Below are 23,990 nucleotides of genomic sequence, written 5' to 3'. Positions count from 1 at the left end.
AGGCCCAAACTCCCCTGCTTGCCGGGCCCCAAGGTGAGCTGGGCGGCCCCCAGGCTCCTAGCGGACCCCTAGGAGGTATTTCTTACTCTCCACTGGGGCCTCAGGCCTCCCCGATCTCTTTGCACGCACTTCCTCCTTCACGAGTGCAGAACTTTGGGGGAAGAATCTGTCCTAGTCCTGCCCTGTCCTTGCCACCCTGCTTGTCGGATTTCTTGCAGCCAGGAGCACTGTGGAAAGGCGCCCGCGCTGCGAAATCACCGTGTCCTCTTTGGTGCCAATTTGTCCACCGGTGATGTGGGGGCAAGAAGATTCAGGGGTCTCCCAGAGAAAAATGCAGATCTCCTTTCTGCAGTCAGGATTGCTGTTAGTACAGCTCTTTCGTTGGGGGAGGAGAGGGAGTAGGGTCTCTTCACCCAGAGACCCATGGTTTTTCCCACAGTGAGCCCAAGTCCATAGACGCTCATTCCGGAAAAAGTGTCTTCCCAAGTAATGGAAACAATGTAATTAGCAGCCTTTTTGTTCAGGGTGTTAATTAACTTGTTTTTTCTGAATACACCTTCTTCCAGGTACAGCGTATCATCTCTGGGGTGCTGGCAGGGGGAAGCAATTAGATCCTCGTTACTGTACAATTAATTATGGCTTGGAAAATGCTCAAGGTGCCTGGGTGGCGGGGGCGGGGTGGGGGGGGGGGAGGAATTCCTTGACAGCAGCAGCCCCAGGAAGAGGGCTGGCTTAGGAGAGGTCCTGAGCTGAGCCTGGTTCGTGGGACTGGAGAAAAAGGCTGTGGAGCCCAGCAGGGTATTGCAGAAAGGCAGATCTGGGCACCTCACTCTCCTGCTCAAGAACTTTCAGTGGCTCCCTAGTCCCTACCAAGTCAAGACCAAGTTCCCAGCCTGAACACTGAAGGCCATCTCTTACCTGGCCTGAACCCATTTTTCCAGAGTTATCTTCCATCACGGCTACCTAGAGTCCATTTTCTCAAGTAGGACTCACCTACTTGAATGTGCTTTCCATGTCTTTGCCCACACTCTTTCCCCACCTGGGGAAAGCTCTCTGTCTTTCACCCTGAATGGCATAATCATCTTTGCAAATACCCTCTCCTCCCTGGAGACTTGTCTGAAGGCAGAAGGGATCTTAGAAAGAATAAGGGCTTGGGACTCAGTAATTAACCTCCTAGAGCTTCCTAGCTCTAGGAGCTTCCTAGCTCTAGTGCTCCTAGAGCTTCCCTCCTGCCCTTCCACTGCTCCCAGTGCAAAGAGACCCCAGGACTTGCCTCACAATGTGTGACAAGGGCTGAGCTTGGATGAGACTCCTTTGCACCCCTCAGTGCTCATGTTGTGGCTGCTGGCATTACCTCTGTGGTCATGTCCGCACCTCACTGGATCATAGGCTCTGCTTTTTTCCAACTAGTTTCCATCCTTTGTCCCCTCTGCCCTTCACATCAGTCTGCTGAGGTGGGCAACTGCTCTCCGGACAGTCTCAGAGACCGGGCCAAGGTGGTGGTTCTCAGTGAGGGCGGTACTGCCCCCTAGGGGAGCATTTTGGACCACCACCGTAATTCAAGGGTGCCTGGCAGTGGGCAAGGCTAAAGATGCTACACGTCCTGCCAGATGGCATCTAGGAGAAACATGTAGGTATATATTTGTCCAAGGCTAGGGCTTAACTCTGTGCTTCTTATGTTTCCACTGTTTTGAAGCAGAACTATCTATATCTATATATCTATATCTATATCTATATCTATATCTATATCTATATCTATATCTATATCTATATCATCTATATCTATCTGTATATATATATCTGTATCTATACCTGTATCTATATCTGTATCTGTATCTATCTCTATCTCCTGTATCTCTATCTCTATCTCTATCTCTATCTCTATCTCTATCTCATCATCATCATCTCTTCCAGGAAGTTAACAACCAAGTAAATCAAAGGAAGGTTGGACTTTGTTTTGATGAGGATTTTACTAAGACTTGTTTGTCAGTTGGAGAACCGCATCGTGGATGCACAGCGCTGCTCATGATGTCTCAGTCCCCCAGAGAAGCTCCCAGATCTAGCAGTGTTGGTAGGCGGTGTGCTCACGGTGCGTTCGGATGAGGTGTTTTTGACTCCTTCCTGTGTCTCCATGGGTACTCATGCTAAAGCGTTCACATACCAAATTAGATATTTTTTTTTACATATTATTTTATTATAATCCCCTCTTATGTCTCCTTTATATTATAATTAGGGCATTTAAAAATTAAATGAGGAAGCAGGTTATATTCTCTATGAATTTCATTTCAAGAGGGCATTCCCCAATGTTTGTTATAAAAAGGGGTGATGATAAACCTTGAGACTAGCCCAGCCGGGACAAATTCCTGGTTGGGCCCCATGCCTGCTTGGTCAGGGCCAGGGACCAGGTGGCGGTTTTGGAGGATGCTGGGTGTGGCGGGGGGTGGGGGAGGCATGTTGCTTCAGGTGTCCGCCTCCCCACCCCTGCGCCTGCATTGCTGTGTGTGTGTGTGTGTGTGTGTGTGTGTGTGCGTGTGCGTGTGTGTGTGTGTGTGTGTGTGTGTGTATGTGACTGTCACACATGGATGTTTCACAGGGTATGCCCGAAGGAGAGTCAGGCTACCTGTGCTCCTGACAGGAGTGTCTGTGCGCGGCAGGGTGGGCCCTGTGAAGATACGCACTGCCCCAGGGTGCACCTGCTTCTGGGTGTACCTGTGGGAGCCGGGCCGGAGGCAGCTGTCAGCTCTTCCCACTTGTAGCCTGTACTCTTTCAAAGCAGAGGGAAACATTTGTTCAACTTCAAGGGGAGCCTATCACAACAGCCTTCCCGGGCTCGGCCCCACTCCCTTTCAGCTGAGGAGAGGTCTCCCGCCCTGCCTGTTCCTGCCAGCCCCCTGGCCCAGGTCCCCCTTCCCGTCAGTGCCCTCCACTCCTTACCTCCTCCTCGGGCAAGTCTGTTAGCCAGATAAGGGATCATCAGGGCAGGCAGCTGAAGCTGAGCTAAACCAGGAGGAGCTCCCCCAGCCCCACCACATCTGGACTTCGGGCAGCTCCTTTCCCTCAATGGGCCTTAGCGTCCCCCCTACCCCCATGCACAACCCAGCTGTTCCCCTTGCACTCACATGTCTGTAGTCTGTGACTTCTTTTTTTCAATTTCACATCTTCCCCCCACATCCTTTACCCTTCTCTCGGGCTCCCCGCGGCATGTAAAGTGAATTAGAGTTTAACAAAGGGCTTCGGGAGGCATCTCCTTCTTCTCCCACCCCAGGTCAGCGCCCACCTGGCCCATCCTCCTTCGGGGCTGTGTCTGTGCTCTTGCAAGGGGACGTGACCCCCGCAAGGGGGCTAACATCCCAGAATGGTAGTACTCGGCCCTCATCACCCCCACAGCTCATCGGCTGGTGGCTCGAGGTGGTGGCTTTGGGGCATGTGGGTGGGGCTGGCAGCTTGTCAGGTTTTAATCTCCAAACAGTGAGGTGTCTGATCTCGGGACTTGGGAGAGCAGAGGGAGCTGGGCGGTGCCGGGAATATTAGTATGTGTTTGTGTGTGCGTTTAGGGATGGGCTTTGGGATGGGAGGGATTTACCCAACTGCCCGTGGATGATGATCTTGAACTCCTTCTCAGACCTGGGCTTGAAGTGGGTCAAGGTCCTGCCTCGTGGCCCATCATTTGGGGTTGGACCAGCCAAGGCAGGAGTCCGTCTGGGTCCTGCCAGTTACAGATCCATCCAGTCTGTAACCTGGCAGCCTTGTCTGAGTCATCTGATCTCACACCCACCCCTTCCTCTCTGAAGAGTGGGGAGTCCTGCTTGGTTACTGAGGGCTGTGGGGCCTGGGCCTGTTGGTTTGGGGGCAATGGGGTGGTTTGAGGTGACTGTCAGTAGGGGCTGGTGCTACAGACTGCTGGAAGCTGATGCCCTGATCCTCCTTCACAGACGAGCTAGCTCTGTGTATTTCCGTCTGAAATAGCCCTCCTGTCCCCCTCGCAGAGGAGGTGGCAGGAGGGAATTCCGGGGGAAGGCCTCTCCTGCTTTCTGAAGCCCAGAGGCTGGGAGAGCCTTTCATCTAACTGTTGGGCCCACACTGAATGCACTTCTACCAACAGAATGATTTGTTGTTGAAATTAACTGGGAATCCTGGGTTTTATTTTCTAAACCTGACAGACAGGGAAGGCCACCCGGTCCACTGAAAGTGGGCGAACGAGGGTGATGTGTTTTGCCCCCGAGTGTGGCCAGGTGGGCTCCTAAGCTTCTCATCTATAAACGGTGCCCTGATGACAAGGTGGGAGGGTGAGGAAGACCATGGGTTCTAAGACTTGGGTCTGATAGGCTCCCAGGCTCCTCTTTTGCTCCTGTTATAGCCCGTAGGCTCTGGGAAGGCCAGGGCTGAAGACGTCTTTAGAGGTCACACAGCTCCCCAAACCTGGCTGATGCCCATCCTGGAAGGACCGATTCCCCAAGCCACGTTGTGTGGCCTGTGTGGCTGACAAGCTATGAGGTGACTCCGAGGCTCACCTGGGACAGGGAAGGACAGATCCGGGCCACTATCCCCACTGAACCGAGGAGGACACAGAGGCAAGGCCACATCATGAGCTATTGCCTCATCCCCAGCAGGAGTCATAGGGAGAGGTGCCGTGCAAAAGAGAGCATGGAGGCCCTGGTTATTTTAAAAACCTTTTTTAAGTTTATTTATGAGAGAGAGAGAGAGAGCATGAGCAGGGGAGGGGCAGAGAGAGAGGGAGACACAGAACCCGAAGGAGGCTCCAGGCTCTGAGCTGTCAGCACAGAGCCTGACACGGGGCTTGAACTCACAAACTGGGAGATCATGACCTGAGCCGAAGTTGGATGCTTAACCGACCGACCGAGCCACCCAGGCACCCCAGAGACCCTGGTTATTTTAACAGGATTTCTTTGTGTCATCCCAGGCCCTTCTGCTGGCATTAGAGTCAGATGGAGTCATTTGTGGTATGGAGACACAGGGCATCTGTGAGGCCAGCGCTGTGCAAAGAGCTCAGACCCTTTGTCTCACCATTGCCTTGTCCCGGCCTGGATCCGCTGCTCACACGAGCCCCCTCCTCACTGGCACGAGGAGGCCTTGCACGCCTAACTCCCACCTCCAGATCTTGTTGGTATCATTGCCCCCTTCCTTTCTTCTAGGCTCTTCCTCATCTTTAAATACTCCCGGACATAATATGTCAGAACTCAACCGTGCATCCCCAGTGCCCAGTGCATTGCATGGAGCAGGTGCTCGATGAGTAGTGGCTGAACGGATGGGTGGATGGATGAGAGTTAGAGTCAGGAGACCTGGATTCTTACTTCAGCTTGACCGCTAACTGGCTGTGTGTCTCAGGACAAATCATTTCACCTCTCTGGGCCTCCATTGTCTACTCCCCAAAGCTGTTAACAGAGGTGACTTATTATTTCCTTATTAATGTGGTCTCCTCGGCCCTAAATCGTCAGGACGTTTTCTTCCTTGCACTTAACGGCACGTAACCATGGGAGAACTCGCGGTCACATCCTGTGTGTGCCTTGTCTTCCCCAAAGGGCAGGGTCCAGAGACTCTGCCCCCCTGTCCACTGAAATCCCCTGGCTGAACCTCCAGTTCTGCCTTCTCTCCTAAGCCAACCTAAGGCCCAGCCACCCATTGCCTGAAACTCGACACGATGGAATCTCTTCTCCAGACCTGCTTTCTACCCCTCCGCACTCCTTCTCCTCGAGGAATGGCCCCCCCTGAACACCCAGTTGCCCCATTGGAAACGTGGGGGTCAGATTTTCCTCTCAGGCTCCACCAAGTCCTGTTGACTTATATCCTCTTATCTCCTCTCCAGCCCCACGTGGCCTCTGCCCCCTCAGGCAGACAAGACCTTGGCCACGGTCTTGAGTCTCCAGTGCTGACCCCTGTAAGCCTGCTTCTGAAATGCACATCTGCTCCCCAAACTCCCTCAACTCTAGTCCTTCAGCGGCTCCCTGTGTTCCTCAGGGTCAAGGCCAAACCCTCTCAGGGTGCCTTATGCCTGGTGTGTTTGGCCCCTCCCACCTCACCAGCCTCAGCTTTCAACTCCCCCACTCCCTCCCTTTAGATGCCTGATGCCACTGGTTTTTTTTTTTTTTTTTTAAGTTTTATTTATTTATTTTGAGAGAGAGCGCACACACACAAATGGGGGCAGGGGGAGAGAGAGAGAGGGAGAGCAAGAATCCCAAGCAGGCTCTCCAGTGTCAGTGCAGGGCTCCAACCCACGAACCATGAGATCATAACCTGAGCCGAAATCAAGAGTCGGACGCTCAACTGACTGAGCCACCCAGGCGCCCCGAGATGCGTGACACCACTGTTCTAAATGAACTGCCTGCAGGCTCCTGAATTTGCTGCCCACTTGCCTTCCGCTGGGCCTTTGCACGTGCTCTTGCCTGCTTCTTTACCTGGCTAACCTCAATTCAGGCTTCGGGTGTCTGGCTTCTGGAAGCTCTCCCCGACTGAAGCTCGCCCCCTCCCCCCACTCCAGGCTCATTTAGGTGCTACTTCAATACAATTCTACAACACCACGCTCTAACCACGATCTGTCACGTCTTACCAACACTCACTACGACGAGTTGTCAGCTCCCGTGGATCTTCGCCAACAGACCGTGGGCTCCTTGAAGGGACCGTGCCTGGTTCATCTTTGTGTCCTCAATGAGTAGCCCTGAGCCAGACACCAGGCAGGTGGAGGCAGTTAGTGCACAGTGGTTAAGAACCCCGACTTTGGCCCAGTGCCATCCAATATGGTAGCTGCTTGCTGCAGGTGGCCGTTGAGCACCTGCGGTGTTCAGAGTCCACACCGGGAACTGCAGTGCATTTAAAATGTACTCTGGGTTCTGAAAGCTCCGTATGTAGATGATCTCATTAAGACTTTAAAAATATTGATTAGATGTTGAAAGGATAATATTTTGGATACCGCGGGTTAAGTAAAATATCTTATCAGAATTAATGTCACCAACTTATTTTTGCTTTTTAGAATGGGGTTCTTAGAAATTTTAAAATTACACACATCGGGGTGCCTGGGCGGCTCAGTCGGCTGAGCGTCTGACTCTTGATTTCGGCTCTGGTCATCATCTCATGGCTTGTGAGTTTGAGCCCTGCACTGGGCTCTGTGCTGACGGCACGGAGCCTGCTTGGGATTCTCTCTCTTTCTCTCTCTGCTCTTCCCCAACTCATTCTCTCTCTCTCTCTCAAAATAAATACAACTTAAAAAAATTAAATTACATACACAGCTCATGTTATACTTCCATTGGACAGCCCTGACCCCTAGGTTCAAATACTCCATTACTCATGGGTCCATATGCCCTTGGGCAAGATGCTTAGCTGATCTGTGCCTCAGTTTTCACATCTGTACAATGAAGATAGTATTTGAATCCTCTGCACAGGGTCATCATTAGTATTAAATGAGTTAACTTGTGCTCTGCACATAGGGAACCCAATATAAATATTAACCGCCACGATTCTGATTACTTACTCAATTAATATTTGTTGAATAAAGCATTGAATTCCTGCATCCTAACCTCCTTGCCTTCACCCCATCCCTGCAGCTACCACTCATCTGTCATTCAACATTTATTTGGCAAATATTTATTGAGAAACTACAATGAGGCAGGCATTGTGATCGACACTGCAGGCAAAGAGGAACACTGAATCGATCAATTAATTAATTCAGTGAATCTTCGTGTAGTGTGTCTTTTGTGCCAGGTGCTGGCTGGGCTCTGGGATACACAGAGGCTGAATGATGCCCTCCGGGATTCTCGGGCATACAGAGGAGACAGATCTTAGCAAGGTCAAGGCTGGCACTGTGGGCTCTGTGCCGGGACAGTGGTGCAGGGGGTGGTGGAGACAAAAAGGATGGGCCAAACCCAGCCTGGGAGAGGAGAAACGCTTCCTGGAGGGGGCGACTGATGCATGAGCAGGGGTCTGGCCAGGCGGAGGGAGGCCACGCTTGGGAGAGGAGAGACATTTCCTCCATCATCCATCAGATGCCGAGCAGGGAGAAGCAGGGTCACACAACTTAACCTGAACTGCGCAGTCACATCAATATCAGTCGAGGCGGCTGTTTGTTCCTAAGTGGACAAGCCAGCTGGTTGATTGAATTTTTCACTCATCATTAGGATGTTGAACAGAATCTAGAAAACACAGCCTTGCAGCCAGAAGCCCCGGCATCCTTGGGCTTAGGCTCAGGCCCCCAGACGCCAGTACCCCTCCAGCTCCCCCCAAACCCTAGAGCCAGCCTCCTCTGCCACCGTTTAGTGCACAGCTGGTAAGTTAAAAGCAGTTTAGCGATAATTCCACCTCCGCACTGAAGGCTTCCAGTGACTGTTAATGAATTTAAATGCTGGGGATTTTCTCTGATGCCTCATTGCATATGCTCCTTACATTAAGATGTTAATGAGGGATCTGTTGGACAGAGGCAATCGAGCCAGACCAGGGATGGTGGTGGCCCGGGCACGGTTGCCGGCTGGTCAGGCGTTTTCTCATTCCTGACTGGCGCTTCATCAGTGAACTCGCCAAAAAGGTTAACTGGCCGGGGCCTCTGGTGGGGATGGAGATTCCGTCGGCTGGCTTGGGCTGGCTCACAGAGGACTTGTCTTCAAACCAGAAGGCTGCTGGGCGCAGGCCTTATTAAGCAAATAGGGGAAGCTGCCGTAACCCTTGAAGGCCTGGGACCCCATCAGGGAGGCTGTGCCCTCCTAGGGGACCGAGCTGGCCTGTGGGGGAGGCTGGGACCACAAGTCCATGTTCTCGGGTGGCTCCCATCTTGAAGGGAAGCGCAGATTCCCATCTGTTCCAGCTCTTGGGATGGGAGGCAGGAGAGGAGGCCGGGGGAGTGCCCAAGAGGTGTCTGCCTTGGCACTGAGTGGCAGAAGTGGTTTGAGGCTGGGGGGACGGCCAGATGACCCTTGGGGCTGCCCTTGAAGGTAGTGCGAGAGGTCGTTGGCCCACAATCCCATGGGGCTGGGGGGAGGAACCTGGGTTTCCCTGGTCTCTCCCCTTTCTGACAGAAGCCAAAAGGAAGACAAGAAGAGAGGCAAGAGACAAAGGATGTAGACTAGAAGAGAGGTTAAGAGTACCGCCGTCTGGTGCCAGACAGCCTGGCTTGAATCCTGTCCTGTCTCTACCACTTAGGAGCTACGTGACCGTGGGCGATAAGTGACGTCAGCTCCCTGTGCCTCAGTTTTTCCCATTCACGAAATGGGGATGATAACAGCACCTGGCTCGTTTATGAAGATGATAGGATTGGTTTTATCTGCCAATTATACCTCCACAAAGCTGAAAGAAATGTTAAAAAAAAAAAAAAGATAAAATGAGTGAATGTCTGTTCATTGTCCAGCATGCCGGAAGCACTTACCCAGTATCCGAGAATTATTTCCATTAGTGGCTGAAGTCAGCCCTGACCAATTGCGGGGTTCTGCTTCCTAGAGAAGAGGCTGGGGTCAGTGCAGAGAAGCAGGGACCCTGCCAGGAGGTGCTGGAAGGCACGCAGCTGCGGCTGCCAGCTCCCCCAGAAGCTTCTTCCCTTGGCTTCCTGCAAATCCACTGACAATTTTGTAAATTTGCTTAAGGATTAAATTAATAAGCTGCTCCTTCTTGGCTCCCACGGCTGTACAGACTGGCACGTCTGTACTCTGGGAAATGCCTTGTGAGGCAGCATCAGCAAGAAGTAAAGCCATTTTTAAGCCTACCTCCTCCTCAAAGGTGGCCCCAGGATTGACCTCGCTCCTCCCTACATATATGCTACTGTTCTCAGCACTGACGTGTGCAAGCGTGACAGAGGGCGGGGGACCCTCTCACCACCTGAGCCTCTGTGAGTCCGTCTCTGTGTGTTTGTCTTCCTCCCTCAGATTGGGGTTCTTGACCTCAGAACTCTGTCTCCCCCATCAGATTGGGAGCTTTTTCAGGGTAGGGTCTGTGTCTCCTCCGTCAGACTGCACTGCCCAGACCTCAGCCTCCCACATCTCCCATCAGGGAAGTTTAGGGCCCAGAACCCCTGCCAAGTTCTGGAACCAAGTTCTTTTGAAAGAAGAGGGCAGAGGAAGGGGGGCCTGGCAAGGCTCCTCCACCACTCTGTTGCGGACATCCGCTTACGTGACAAAATCCCCATTAAATACCAAAGGCGGGAAGGACCTTGGGGGTTGACCGTGGGAGTGTTCTATGCATGCCACCTTTCTCCACGTTTAGGGCTGGCCGCGCCCAGAGGGATGTGGTTGCGTGGAATTGCGACTAGGAGGGTGGACAGGAGGCTCCCCACAATCTCCAGATGGCCCCTGCATGCCGCCCTCAGCCCCTAGAATGAGGCTATGCTCAGAGAGCAGTGATGATATAGCCTCAATGGTCCACTTCCCCAGTACTGCGGGGCCCAGGTCTCTCTCAGCCGGGCTGGGGGGCCTCCCAGCTGGCTGCAGCTCTGTTCCCCCAAGACTGTTCCCTCTCCTCTGTCTCTGTCTCTGCTCCTTCTACCTCTTGAACTTCCTGCCGAGTAATTGGAGCTGGAGAAAGGGCCGCATTCATGCAGCCGCTGTGCTCTGAGCCTTTGATTAAGGGTCGGCGGGTTAACTTGTTGCCATTCAACACGCGGGCCGGGCTGGGGGCCTCCTGACCCCTCTCCTCTCCCAGCCAGTATCTCTGCCAGGAGAGCAACAAATGAAGTGAGGACGACTTGAGGCTCTGGGAGGGCCAGCAGAGACAGAAAGTGGGGCCCAGAGCCCCTCCATTAGTTACCCAGATCCGTCCCTGTACATGAGGGGCCCCGCAGCTGCTCGCAGCGAACTTCAAGCTCCAAGAGACTGCACAGGAACCGGGCCTGACCTTTCTACAGAGGTTCTGCTGGTGAGCCTCCAGGCTGCGCTTACATGCTTACAGGGATGGGGAACTCACTACCTACTCATACAGCCCGTTCATTTCACAGTGGGACATCTGCTTGTTAGAAAAGTTTTCTTATCCCAAACTGAAATCTGTCTCCTGATAACATCCATTCTCTGGCCTGGTTCTGGCCTTTAGAGACAAGTAGAACGAGACATGTCTCTTTTCTGTGACTGGCCTTCAAGCACTTCTTCCCTTCTGGAGAGCTTTCTTCTCTGCCACGTAGATACTTCTGCCTCTCACCCTCTTCTAGACATTTCCATGGGCTTTGGAGTCAAAAGTCTTGGTCCCTGCTCTGCCATGTAGCAACTCTGTTGCTCTTGGGTATAGCATTTGATGCCTTTGATGCTCAGCTTTCAGATCTATAAGATGGGGATAAGTCGGGACGAAAAAGGGTATGAAATGTCTAGCACAGATTCTGACGCAGAGTAGGTCTTCAAGACTTGATGGTCCCTTCCTGTCTCTTATACAGGAAGCATCCCCTCCCCCAGTCCCCGGCCTCACTCAGAATTCCAGCATCACTAGAACGTCATCTCACCGTTATCCTGCCTCTGTCCCTGACTGGCTTCCCTCCGTCTCTTCTCTACCGTCCGCAGGCAGAGGAGACACCCTGTGCTGTGGTCTGAAAGTGGCCCGTGGGGTTAAGAGAAGTTCTTGCTGACCCTGAACTCCCGCCAGCTGCTGCAACGGGGTGTCCATTTTCTTTGCGCGAGGCCCCTTGGAGAGAGTTCTCTGAGACTGCTGGCTGCTTCCTCCTCCTCCTCCACCTTCTCCTTCCGTCCCGAGGAGTCCCGGCCACCATGCTGGGTTCAGCAGGCACAGGGGCATGCTGTGTTAGTTGCAGCTAACTGTGTTAGTTGCAAGACTTCTTGTTTCCAGGGGAAGTTTAATTACCCCTGGAGACAAGGCTGAATTACAGACCCCCACCAGCATGCGGCACACAGTTGATGTTCTGCCTTAAGTAACCGAATCTTTGGTGAATTATGCAGTCTTAGGGAAAACTACAAGTTTGGCGGTGGAACTAGAGATCCAGGAAGGCCTCGCCTGCTCTCCGGCCTGTGTGTCCACCAGTGACACGCCCAGGTTGGCACCAGAGGCTTGGGGGGGGGGTGCGGTGCTGTTTCCAAAGTGCTTCTCACCATGTTCCATCTTCTGCTCTGTCACGCGGGCAGATCGTCGCGTATTCCTCTTATTGCTTGGTTCGGCCGAGGCCTTAATTTGGGACCATCGCCCCTCCCGGCAGACCGGAAGTGGAAGACGGTTTAATGCACACAAATCCCTCCCATCCCTGTACACACACCCCGTTACCACAGCTCCCATCCATAGAAGGTTCTGTTCCCCCACCCCCTGGGAAGCCTGTGACTTGTGTGGAGCTACAGAACGCAGCAGAAAAGGGTGCTGTTTGAGCTCTGGGGCCCAGGCCCCAAGAGGCTGGCGGCTTTCTCCTTTGCCACCGTCGGGGACTGTCCAGAGGTGTCATGCAAGAGGAAGCCAGTCTAGCTACTGCAGAATGAGGAACCAGGAGGAGGAGAATGGAGTGTCCCTGGCTGACAGCCACCTGCCCAATACATGCGTAAGGTCAGCTTTGACCTCCCAGCATAGTGGACCTTCCAGGTGAATGTAGCCACATGAGCAAGACTCCGGAAACCCTTAGAGGACCCCTGCCCCCACGCCCCACCCAGAATCAGGGGAAATAAGAAATCGTTGCCATTTCAAGCCATCTTGGTGTGGCACGCTAGGTAGCAGGAGTACCTGGAAACAGAACCTGGGTGCAAGGCTGAGGGGTGGGGAAGTGAGACAAGGGAGGGGAAGCCAGGCAGAGCATGTTGATGTGGGGTTCTCAGCGGGCAGCGGGGCTCAGTCTCCTGGGGGCCCTCAGACCTGTGTCCAGTGTGTCTTAGATCGGTTCCACAGAGCGGGAGGGAGTTGGGGAGCTCATGCCCATCAGTGGTAGCCTGTCTCAGAGCTAACTCTCGGGCACGTTTGGCAGACCCTCTTTGTGGGCTGGCCAGCTCCCGGAGCCAGAGGAGGCCCGCAGGCTGAGGCTTAGGAAGCTGATGGCACCCGGTCTGTCTACTGGCACCCATTGGGGTTGGGTGGGGGATGTGGTCAGCATTTACTGAGCACCCATCTCGTGCCCAGCTTCTTCTAGGTTCTGGGCAGAGCAAGTGCATCTGCCCTCTGGTGGCTCACAGTCAGGACAAACTAGAACAGAAATTCTGCATCGGGACAGTGTCAGCCTTTAGGAAGAGTTTGGGGAGCAAGTGGAGGCATCTTGTTTTTCTTTTCTTTAAGAAATTTTTAAAGAAAGTGTTTCTTTATTTTTGAGGAAGAGAGAGAGAGAGAGAGAGAGAGAGAGAATGCAAGTGAGGAAGGGGCAGAAAGAGAGGGAGACACAGGATCCGAAGCAGGCTCCAGGTTCTGAGCTGTCAGCACAGAGCCCGATGTGGGGCTCGAACTCACGGACTGTGAGATCATGACCTGAGCTGAAGTCGGATGCTTAACTGACTGAACCACCCGGGCGCCCCAGGTGGGGGTATTTTCGATGGTCACAGTTACTATAGGAAATGCTACCGGCATCCACTGGAAAGGGTGAGGGATGCTCAAAGTCCTGCAGCAACAGAACAGTCCTGCACAATGAAGAATCACCCTGTCTCCTGCATGACTTTCTAATAACCTGGTTGACATTCCTGCAGGTGAAAAAAACCCGTTTGTAATTATTTGCGCCTGGAACCTAACTTTGGTTTGCGTATGAACACAAAGCATTTGTGTCACGGATTTAATAGCCACTGAATTTTCCAGGAATATGACTACTGTGTAAATTGAAGGAAGATTGCACTGTGTTCGGTTGGAAATGTTACCAAGAGTTATTCATCATTTTTGGAAAAATCACATTTCCGATGGCAACGCTTTTTGTGGTATTTGAGTTCCGGACATGACCCCTGAGTGTCAGGCTGTATTTGAGACTGGGGCCCTCACGGTGATCCAGCACGTGGGTACAAGGCTCTGACTTCTCCGCTGTGTCTTCCAGTGTAGTCAGACCTGAGCATTTACATATTGAAATACATATTTTATTATAAATGATCTTACTTTACTTTTCTTTTATATTAAAGTTAGGACATTATATTGATTTATTTTCAAATGATGTGTCTAGGTAGGTTATACTATCCATGAATTTCGTTTCAGGATTGTAAAGGAGCCATCACAAACTATTTGTTGTGAGAGTCGGGGGGGGGCCCAGAACTAAGCCAGCATTTTAAGCCAACAGCTCTACCGTGGGGGGCAGTGCACATGCAGCTTTGGGGATCTGAAAGATAGTAGACTTTTCGTGGGGGTGGGGGACACCAAGGAGGTCGAGGATCAGGGAGGGCCTCACAGGGGAGGTGATACGTCAGCCAGTCCCACAGGATGACTCCAGAGAACTCCTGTTATCCAGAATGGTTCTGGAGAGTGGACAGGCAGGGGGACCGTGAGCTCCTGGTAAATGTCGGTGCATGAATGGATGTTTATGCTATTTCACAGATGAGCAAACTGCAGACTGAAGCTCAGAGAGGTTAAAGGACTTACCAAGATCATACAGCCCCGAAGTTACCAAGCTTATCACATATTTCCTCAGCAAAGAGTTTGGGGCCACCTACCGCGTACTGAGTACCTATAGGCACCGCCAGTCAACACATACTTACTGGGCGTCTGCAAGGGCGATACGGTGGGTCACACAGAAGAAGACCTTCTTGTGTGGAGGACACGGAAAAGAAACGTTATCAACCAGGATTTGTCAGCCGTGGCACTGCTGACATTTTGGGCTAGGTGACTCTTTGTTGTGGATTGTAGGATGTTCGGGATGGAAGTGGGAAGAGAGTTGCCTCCGTTATCACTGCCGTTGTCGTCACCATCATCATCATCGTCACCGTCATCGCCATCAACATCACTACGGATTATGTAACACTTCCACGTGCCAGGCACTGCCCTTTATGCCCTATTGACTCACATACTCCTCTTGACCACTCTAGGCGATAGGTGTGGTCATTGCCACCATTTTGCAGACGGGGAAACTGAGACACAGAAGCAGCTGCAAGGGCAAAGATCTTGAACTTGGCGTGTTTTAGGGGCCAAAGGAAGGTCGGTGTGGCTGGAGTATAGTAAACATGAAAGGGAGCGATGGGAGATGTGTTGGGGGCGAGGTGGCCAGATCACGCAGGTCTCGTGGGCCACGTGGAGTGGATGTGGTGGCGGGTTGTTCTCCTCCGGAGGCAGGAAGATCTCAGCTAATTCCCTCTCTAGGAACTGTGGTTAGCTCGAGAGAGCTGCCTGGTCCATCCAGGGTGACACGTCATGCCGCCGGAAGATAGCCTACAACCATGACAGGTCGAGGCAGGAGTATAAGGCTGGACCACCTTGCCCAGGGCAACTCAGAAAGGCCATCCCCGCCTCAGAGCTCCTACGGTATCGGCACAACTGTATCGAGGTTCAACGTTTTCCACCATCCGTCGTGCTTCCTTCTCTTTCCCCACAGGCATGATACCGAGAGTAGTCCCCGGGAAATTCCCTGCATGCTCTTTTCCATCTCAGGTTCTTCCCAGGGAAGCCTCATCTGCCACATCACGGTCAGGCATCGGGGTTTTACTCCTGTCTCAACAGGAAGCCATTGGGGTGTTTACACAGGGGGCACAGGGACCCGATTTACATTGGGAATGTTTGGGAGGCGGCGGGAGGTGGACAGATGTAATAGCGCAGGTGAGAGGGTAGCAGCAGAGGTGGGTGATAAATCATCAGTGTGGGGATGTGTTTAGGATGGGGAACCAGGAGGACCCGCTGTCTGGTGTGACAGAAGTATCCAAGGATAACTCTTTGGGTATCTGAGCCACTGCTGGATGGAGGTCCTGCTTCCTGAGACACAAAAGGCTTGTAGGGAGAAGGAGGAATGGATTTGAAGGGGGAAATCGAAGGTTCTTTTTGGACAGGTCGAGTCTGAGATGCCTTAGATATTCAAGGGAAGATGTTGAATGGTCGATCAGTTGGATAAGTGGGTCTGCAGGCTAAGGGATGGTCAGAGAAAGTGCTAGCGCATTTGAAGGCGGTCAGCACGTAGCTGATGTATAAAGCAGTGTGAGTAGATGAGATCCCCTGGAGAGAGAGGGTTCATGCGAAGCGTAAGGGGGCTGGGGCACCCCCCGAGTTAGGGCCCAGGCAGAGGGGAAGCCGGGAACAGACAGGGACGAGGAGTGGCCCTGAAGGACAAAGCAAGGAAAGCAGCAGTTTGGAAGGGAGAGAGTGGTCAACCATGAGGTTGTTATGGGGGGTGGGAACGGGAAAGCGACAGTGGACTTTTACTAAGTGTAGGACATTTAGTAAAGGACATTGACCTTGATCGCAGCTGTTTCAGTGGACAGGTGGTAATGAAACCTGACTGGGGGTAATGAACGAATGGGGGGTTGAGGAGGTGGGGAAGTGAATGTGTACAACTCTCTGGAAGAGGTTTTCTGTGAAGGCAAGTGAGAGAAATAGGGCCAGAGCAGGAAGGGGTGTGGATCTATCTATCTTTTATTTTGAAGTTTGTTTGTTTGTTTATGTCACCTCTACACCCAACGGGAGACTTGAACTCATGACCCCAAGATCAAGAGTCGTGTGCTCCACCGACTGAGCCAGCTGGGCTCCCCCTGGTGCCATTTTTACGACACACTATATTAAGGCATGTTTGTGTGGTGGTGGAATGTTCCAGCCGAGCAGGGAATGACAATGATGACTGGGCAGGAGAGACAGAGGACAATGGTGGGAGCAACACTCTAGAGTTGGCAATAGGGGGTACAGGAGCCCAGTGGGGGAGGTTGGTGGCAGATGAGGGCAGAGGTCTCTATGATGACGGAGGGGAGGACCCAAGAGGTGGGATGAGCCACAGGTGAGAACGAGGGAGCCAGCGTGGGGAAGACAGGCAGACTTTGTATGTCTGAGTCTATTTTTCTCTTGTGAAACATGAGACAAGGTCATCGGGTGAGAGAAACATGTTAGAGATTTGAGGAGAGATGTAGGAAATGGTTGTCTCAGGTAGTGGGAAAGTGAATTTTCCAGGGATCCACAGAGGGTGTGTGTGGCGATTTTGAGTGCCCATTGGCATGAAGAAGGTCCAGCCGTCAGGGTTGCTTGATTTTCCTTAGTGGCTTTCAGTTGTCAGGGGCCAGGGCAAAGCAGGTGGACAGCTGGGTCTGGCCACACTCAGGGTCTCACCAGGTAAAGTGGGGAAGGCGGAGAAGGACAAGGGTGTTGAAGGTACTGGAGTGCAGACTGAGGAGAGAGTGGAAGTGACCTTCATCTCATGGAGGTGAGTGCACTGCCAGGATAGGGTGCTGGGGTAGGTGAAACAGAAGGACGGGAGGCGATGGCCACAGGGTTCTCAGAGATGTTTACATTCTGGATCTCGGGGAAGGTACAGATACGACGATGTCAGGTTCAAAGAAGGAGCATATGAAGGGATGGGGGGAAAGGTCACTGGCATTAAGGAGACCAAAGAGCTGACAGGTGTATTGACTGGACCCACTTTGTGGACACTCAGTAGTGACAGGGGTGTTGATGGAGGGCAAGATGGTGAGGGGGGGTGTTCAACTCACCAGGGCGCGATGTCTGTCTGTGACTGCAGCCCGGGAGGAGGTGGGGTGGGCGATAGGGTCCGACTAGGCCACGGGTGGGACAACACTGGGATAAACCCTGGGCCAGGCTGGAGAGCAGAGTGCCTCAGCAGGGGGCTGATGGGTGGGGCTGGAAGGGGGGTAAGACCTATGTTAGGGTCCGTCCTGGAGGCCCCACAGGTGCCTGAGGGAAGGCAGAGGCCCCCGTAGGGGCCGCCCTGTTAGGCTGAGGCCAGGTGGCTTGTGGGAAGGGTTCCTTGGAGAGTGGTGGCAGCTGGGAGCCATATTCCCTTCATCTTCTTGCTGTAACCCAAATCAGGTTTTCTCCGGGAACGCTGATGCCCCTGCAGCCCTGTAGAGGGGAGGTGGCCTTTTCTTTATCCCACACTGTACCTCTTGGCCAGGGCGTGGGGTCCATTTCCTCCTTGCTTGAAGGCTTCCGGCTTGCAGGAACTCTCCCCCAGGGAGAAGGGGCTGAGGTCCGAGGTGTTCAGCAGCTAAAAGCTGGCCTCCCCTGCAAGTGGCCTGCATGTCCACGGTGAGGCACCCAGAGAGGAAGTGGCTAGGCTGGAAGTTTGTTCAGGGGCAGGGGACTGAATTTGGCCTGAGCAAGCAGACAGGTCTTCTTGGAGAGCTGAGAGTACGGAGTCTGGGGGTGGGGGGTGGGGTGGCGGGGAACAGCCGGGCAGAGCACTGCACTCTTGGTGATCGGGATGGGGAGGGGCAAGCACCAGAAGAGGTGACCCCGATGCCAGTCACATGGTTCACTCACTGATGTGCAGGCGGCGGGGAGCCACAGGAGCTGAAGCTGGGGGCCGCATATAGGGTCAGATTCGTGTTCTAGCAGCTTCACCTCAGCAGCGGCGTGTGGCCAAGGTGGCATTGGTGGAGAAGAGGCCAGCGTGACCCCGGAGAGAGGGTACCACTTTGAAGACTGAATTCAGAGCTAGGACTGAAGCTTTCAGCTTGTAGCCTAGCGGGCTTCCCACGCTCCCTGCGCTTGGGGGTCGGGGAAGGAGCCCCTTTCTCTGCCGAACAGTTCCAACTTCCTCTTGGCTCCCTACCTGCTTCCACCTAAGCTTCCTCCCCAGCCTGGAGTCTCACTCCCCAGCCTCCCCTCCCCCTTGGGAGCTGGGGGGTTGAGTGTCGGTGCCCTCTTCACTCTGAGAACCCTGGGGCTTGGTCTCTGGCTTTGAGATGAAAGGGAAATGAGGAGACTGCCTGGGAGCAGGTCCCTAGGTCCCTGTGGCCCACGGTCAGGCTTGCTGGGGGGACCTTCCGTCCGGCCTCCAACCCCCTCCCGAAGTCCCTTAATCCCCAGGGCTGGAGCAAATTTGGCTGACTGTTTCCCTCCTGCGTAGACAGAGGCCTCCGGGTGCAGGCGGCTCTGCTTGGATATGACAGCAGCGGGGTAGGCCGCCCCGGGGTTACGTCTCTCAGATGCTCACTTCCTCCCTGACCTCAAGCTCCCCCCCACTTCGTGGCTGGCGGGTGAACGCCTGACTCACAGAGGGGCCATGACCCAGCTCCTCCTCGCCGACTCCAGGGTCAGGGGCTGACTCCACGGTCCGACCCCACTCCGGTTCTGCTGTGGGGGGCCAGGCGAGGATAGGGGATCAACAGCGCCTGGCCTGGCGTTTCCTCTCACTTCTGCCGCTAAGGCCGTCGGTGTCGCCAAACGGGAATCGTGTCCCCGGTGTCTGTTGCTTAATACCGCACTGCAGCTCCACAAGGAGGGCTTTATTCACGCCCATTTCACACACGAGGAAACTGAGGCTCTGAGGGGTGAGCCGAGTTTCCCAAGGCCAGGTAAGTACTAAGTGAAAGAGGTGTGTTAGAAAAATAGGCTCTCCTGACTCCAAATCCAGTGCTCTTTCTGCTGCATGGGGCCTTAGTCTCCTCATCTGGTCAATGGGGTCTGTACTGTCAACCTAGAGCTTTCCTCCCTGGTCTACGTTTTATGGTCTCTCAGGGGGGCAGGCGTGTTCGGGAGCAGAGCTTGTCATGGAGGGAGTGGGGGGCAGGAAGGAGGCTTTCGGGCTGGGTGCCCCGTTCTCCCAATCAGCTTTTGACGTTATTTCCAAACGAGGCATTTCTCCTCTCTCAGACATAGCCTGACAGGCTCATCCTATAACTTTACACTGGGTCCTATTACCAGACCACACCATCTGCAGCCTATTATGAATTAATTAAAAATAAACCTGTAATTATCGTGTTAATAGAGCAATTATATTACATTGTAATTTTTGTGTTAAAGCATTAAATTGTTAACTGGTAAGATGTACTCTGAACCACACTTTTTGTAAGCCTATCGTGCCAAAGTCCTCATTGTTTGAACACACGGGGAACCTCATGCGACGGACGCGCCTCTGAGGGGCCATGCGGTCACAGGATCCATCCCCAAGCCTGGTCAGAGCGCGGCTGGAGAAGGAGGCAGCCTCTGTGCTAATTGCCCAGTGTTCTTTTCAATTATTTTTTTCCTTGCAAAGAGCCGCCCTTCACCCCAGCCTGGAAGTCCAGGCTATCAAAGAACCTGCAAAATCAAAGCAAAAGGAAATTGGAAAAGGGGGACAGAAGGCCCGAGTCTTCAGTCGCCCCAGTGGGCCTCGGGTAAGGGTCAGAGGTCAGCCTAGCGGGGACACGTGGTCCATCAGCAGAAGATGTGGGCTTGCAGGGCAGGGGCGCCAGTGTGGGGGTGTGAGGGGGGGTCCCCCAGACAGGGAAGGGCTGGAGGTGGGGAGGGGAGGGCAATGTCTAGTTGTATTCAGCTAGACAGCGCCCAGAATAATCACTGGAGCTTCCTGGAGGAAGTGGCATTCCTGCCCCAAGCTGATCCAGAATCTACCATGGAGATGGTAACCTCCTCCTTTATCCTTCTCTCAGATGAGCCACTCTCTCGTCTCCCTCTGGAGGGTGTTCTACCCCAGGAAGAAATGAGTTAGCCCTGCTCCCGCCCTCTCCTGGCTTTTATCCTCAGAGAAATGGACAACCTCATGGAGGAAGAAGCTTCATTGGAACGCCAGAGTCCCAGGCTGGCAGAGCTAGAAGGGCCCCGAGTAACCTTCTTGCCGTGGTCCCCATGCCCCCATTTTACAGAAGAGGAAACCGAGGCTCAGAGTAGATCAATGACTCTCCATCTGCTCTCCCCCCAGAATTCCATTTTCTTAGAGTTCTGGGCGGGGGGGTGGTAGGGTGAGTTTGGGTGGGTGGGATGGAGGTCAGGAAACTTTCACATTTTCTTAGCGCTCTGGCTCTCCAGTAGCAAAGCTTGTGGAAAACTGTTGTACTAGGGCCTCAACATAATATGTTTCCTGTGTTCTGTTGTGCTACAGGCCAGCTCTCAAGAGCACTGAAATAGGGCAGTGAGTCTGGAAGTGACCTCAGGGAACGTCTTCATCCCACTTCCTATCACCCCACTTCTCTGCTCCACTTTATCTTCCGAGGAGGAAAGTGGGACCAGAGAGGGCCAGTGACTTGCCCAAGATCACACAGCAGGCCCGAAGGAACCCTAGCTTACAATTTCTGGGTGTCTCCACCCAGCACTGAACCTGCCCAGCTGCCTCCCCAGGCTCTGCCTCCCGGTCCCATACACCTGCTTGGCCTCCCATCCACCCACATCAACTTGTCTCCGGAATTTTCAACAGTAAAAAAGCTGGCTCCCTAGATGCCACCCACGATTGGTACAGCACCTGACAGTTCCTGGTGAGCTGTATTCTCAATTAGCTTTTTGTACCATGCTGTGTGGCAAGTGCCGTCCTTGTCCCCATTTAACACCAGAGAACTTAGGGGCAGTGTTAAGACTGGCCCTCAGAGCAGTTTTGGAACTGGAGGAGGTGAAGGGCACTGGCTCTGGAGCTGAACTGCTTGGGTTTGAGCCCAGGCTCTGCCTCGTCCTGGCCATGTGTGACCTTGGGCTAGTCACCTGCCTGTAAAGGGAACGAATAACTGTTGTCACAATGGGGTTATGTGAGTTGGTTCACTTCTAGCACAGAGGAGGGCCTGACCGAAAACCTCAGTAATATTAACCCTTACTGTTATGATTGTTTTTGGGGGACTTTTCTGCCTGTCCTGCTGCCTGAGGGACATTTTCTGGTCATAGCAGGGGATTCTTTTGCTTTGGTTCTCCCCTCCATGCCCCCTTTTGTACGGATGTGAGAGGGGCAGTGGGAGGTGACCGGCCTCTCTTTGTACTTCCTGGTGGGCCAGCTTCTATCACTTACCATGTGAGCTGGGGGGAGTCACTTTCTCTGAGCCTCAGTTTCTTCATCTGTGGAATGGAGAGGCCTCACAGTGCTTGTGTGAAGATCAAATGTGAATGTCCATACAATGTGAGGAAGCAGTAATAATATTGACGGTGTGATTACTGACTAGCAGGTAAGCTATGTGTCTGAAAGGAAAGGAGTGGTCCCAATGGGAGGGCTTCCCGGAGGCAAGAGAGCCCAGCTCCCAGGCCCCACACTGTCAGTCCCCTGGGCCAGGCCCACAGTGAAGATGTGCTGGGACTCCCCCCCCCCCCACCTCCAGTGGCCCCTGTTTGGGCGGAGGTCACAGACCCTGTCCCTGCCCCAAACTGGCAGGGCTAGTGGGAAGCCAAATATAGCAAAACTTCCCATCGCAGCAGCGCTAACTGGGTTTTAAGTAACATTCACTTCTAAGTACTTGTTTCTCAGAAGGAGGGGGGATGCTGGCAGAAGCAGTTCATCACGTTTAAAACTCTCCCGCCCTCCCCCCCCACGCCTGTGGAAAACCCAGCTCAGCCCAGGGCTGTGTTCAGGCTTGGGATGGAGTGTGGAGGAGGGGAGGAGAGGGCTCAAGAAGCCGAGCGCTCCTGTGGGAGCCCTCGGAGCTGCTCTGCGTCTCTCCTTCTCTCCCCTGCTTCTCTTACTCAGTCATTCATTCCCTGGATCATTCATCACTCATCCATTCCTTCACGTGCCCATCCATCCTCCCATCAGCCCCTCAACACTCCCTGAACACATGTGCTGTCAGACCACAGGCTGGCCCCTCCATCACGAGGCCACAAATGCACCTGCGGTTCACGGCGTGCTGTCTGTTCAAGGTCCTGGCGACCTGCATGTTGGCCCCTGGAGCCAGGCAGACCAGGTTCAAGCCCAAGTCTGAGCTCTTTCCACCACGCCACACCACGCTCTTCCCTGACGATTCTGCCTCCTCGGTGTCATTGGATTCCTCTTGCCTCCTCTGGCCCCCTCAGGCTCACTGCCTCTCTGGTGAGCATCCTCCTAACTGGCCTTTCTCTTCCTACTCTGCTTTTGGTGTGGCCCGCCACCTTACTGTTGCAGTCCCCCGTGGCACTGTCTCCCTCGAAAGTCCCCAGTGGCTCCCCACTGTTGGCCAAATGAAGCCCAGATTTTTACTCGTGGCATTCAAAGCCCTCAGCTTGTTGCTTCTAACTTACTGCTCTGGCCTTATCTTTGCCTTGCCTGTTCATGCCCATCGCCCTTCAGAAAAGCGGGCCCTCTCCTTCCCAACCACCTCCCTGGACTTCCCACCATGGGATGTTGGCTTACGAATCTCCCTCTGCTTGTGGTGCTCACCGTGCGATGGCCACACCGTGTCCACAGGCGCAAATCTCACCTGCATTACAAGCCCTATTCAGTGCCGCTTGCCTCGTGACTCTTTCCCAGGTCCTGCCCCTCCACTAGCTAGAGTCACCTCCCCCTCCACTGGGCCCCAGAGCACTTCACCTGAGCCACCAATAGGACTTGCAGACTTGAGACCTATCTTGGTTTGGCCACCCATGCTTCCTAAAGCCCCTGCACAAGCCATGCACATAGCAGTATTTCATCATCTCTCGGTGCTCTTAGCTTCCTACTGCCCGGATGCTCCTCTCCCTGAAAGGCAGCCTCTGCGGGGGCTGGAAAGGGCCCCGGGCTGAAGGCAGTGCAGTGGGGTGGCTCGTGGCACCAGCCCTGGGCAGACAGACCTAGGCCGGCTCCACTGACTAGCTGGTGGCCTTGGGTAATTCACCTATCTGCTTTCCCCTCAGTTTCCCCATCCGTAGACAGGCAGATACAGACGGTAGCAATGTCACTGGAGTATTGCTGCTGTGAAATGACACATGTGAGCCCCCAATCACAGCACCCACCACTCTAGATAAATTCATCCTTATCAGTTCTAGTTCCAACATTACCAGCTGGGTGGTCTTGGAGAACGAACTCAAGTCTCTCAAGACTTGACTTTTTCACCTGGAAAATAGGAGTAATAATCCCTCCTGGCTTGACTTGGGACATTATGGAAAGCAAATGAGATAGATGTCATGTGAGTCAGTGGCTGTGAATAGCAGCATCCCAGCCTGGTTGTTTAATGAGGAATTTCATTTGGTCACATAACCTAGTCATACGAAGGCCTGACCAGTGGATCTGGGCATCCGCTTTTCAGATCATTTTTGTGCACATGACTTCATCTTGGCCAGTGAGAAAGGCCGGAGCTGTGCTCACAGGCAGGTCTCCTTCTGGCCTCATGACTGAACAAGAA

Source organism: Puma concolor, chromosome E1 (assembly GCF_028749965.1).
Source record: "Puma concolor isolate L17-30 chromosome E1, mPumCon1.1.hap2, whole genome shotgun sequence".
Classification (NCBI taxonomy): Eukaryota; Metazoa; Chordata; class Mammalia; order Carnivora; family Felidae; genus Puma; species Puma concolor.
The sequence above is the reverse complement of the archived record's forward strand: the minus strand, read 5'-3'. Positions refer to the sequence as shown.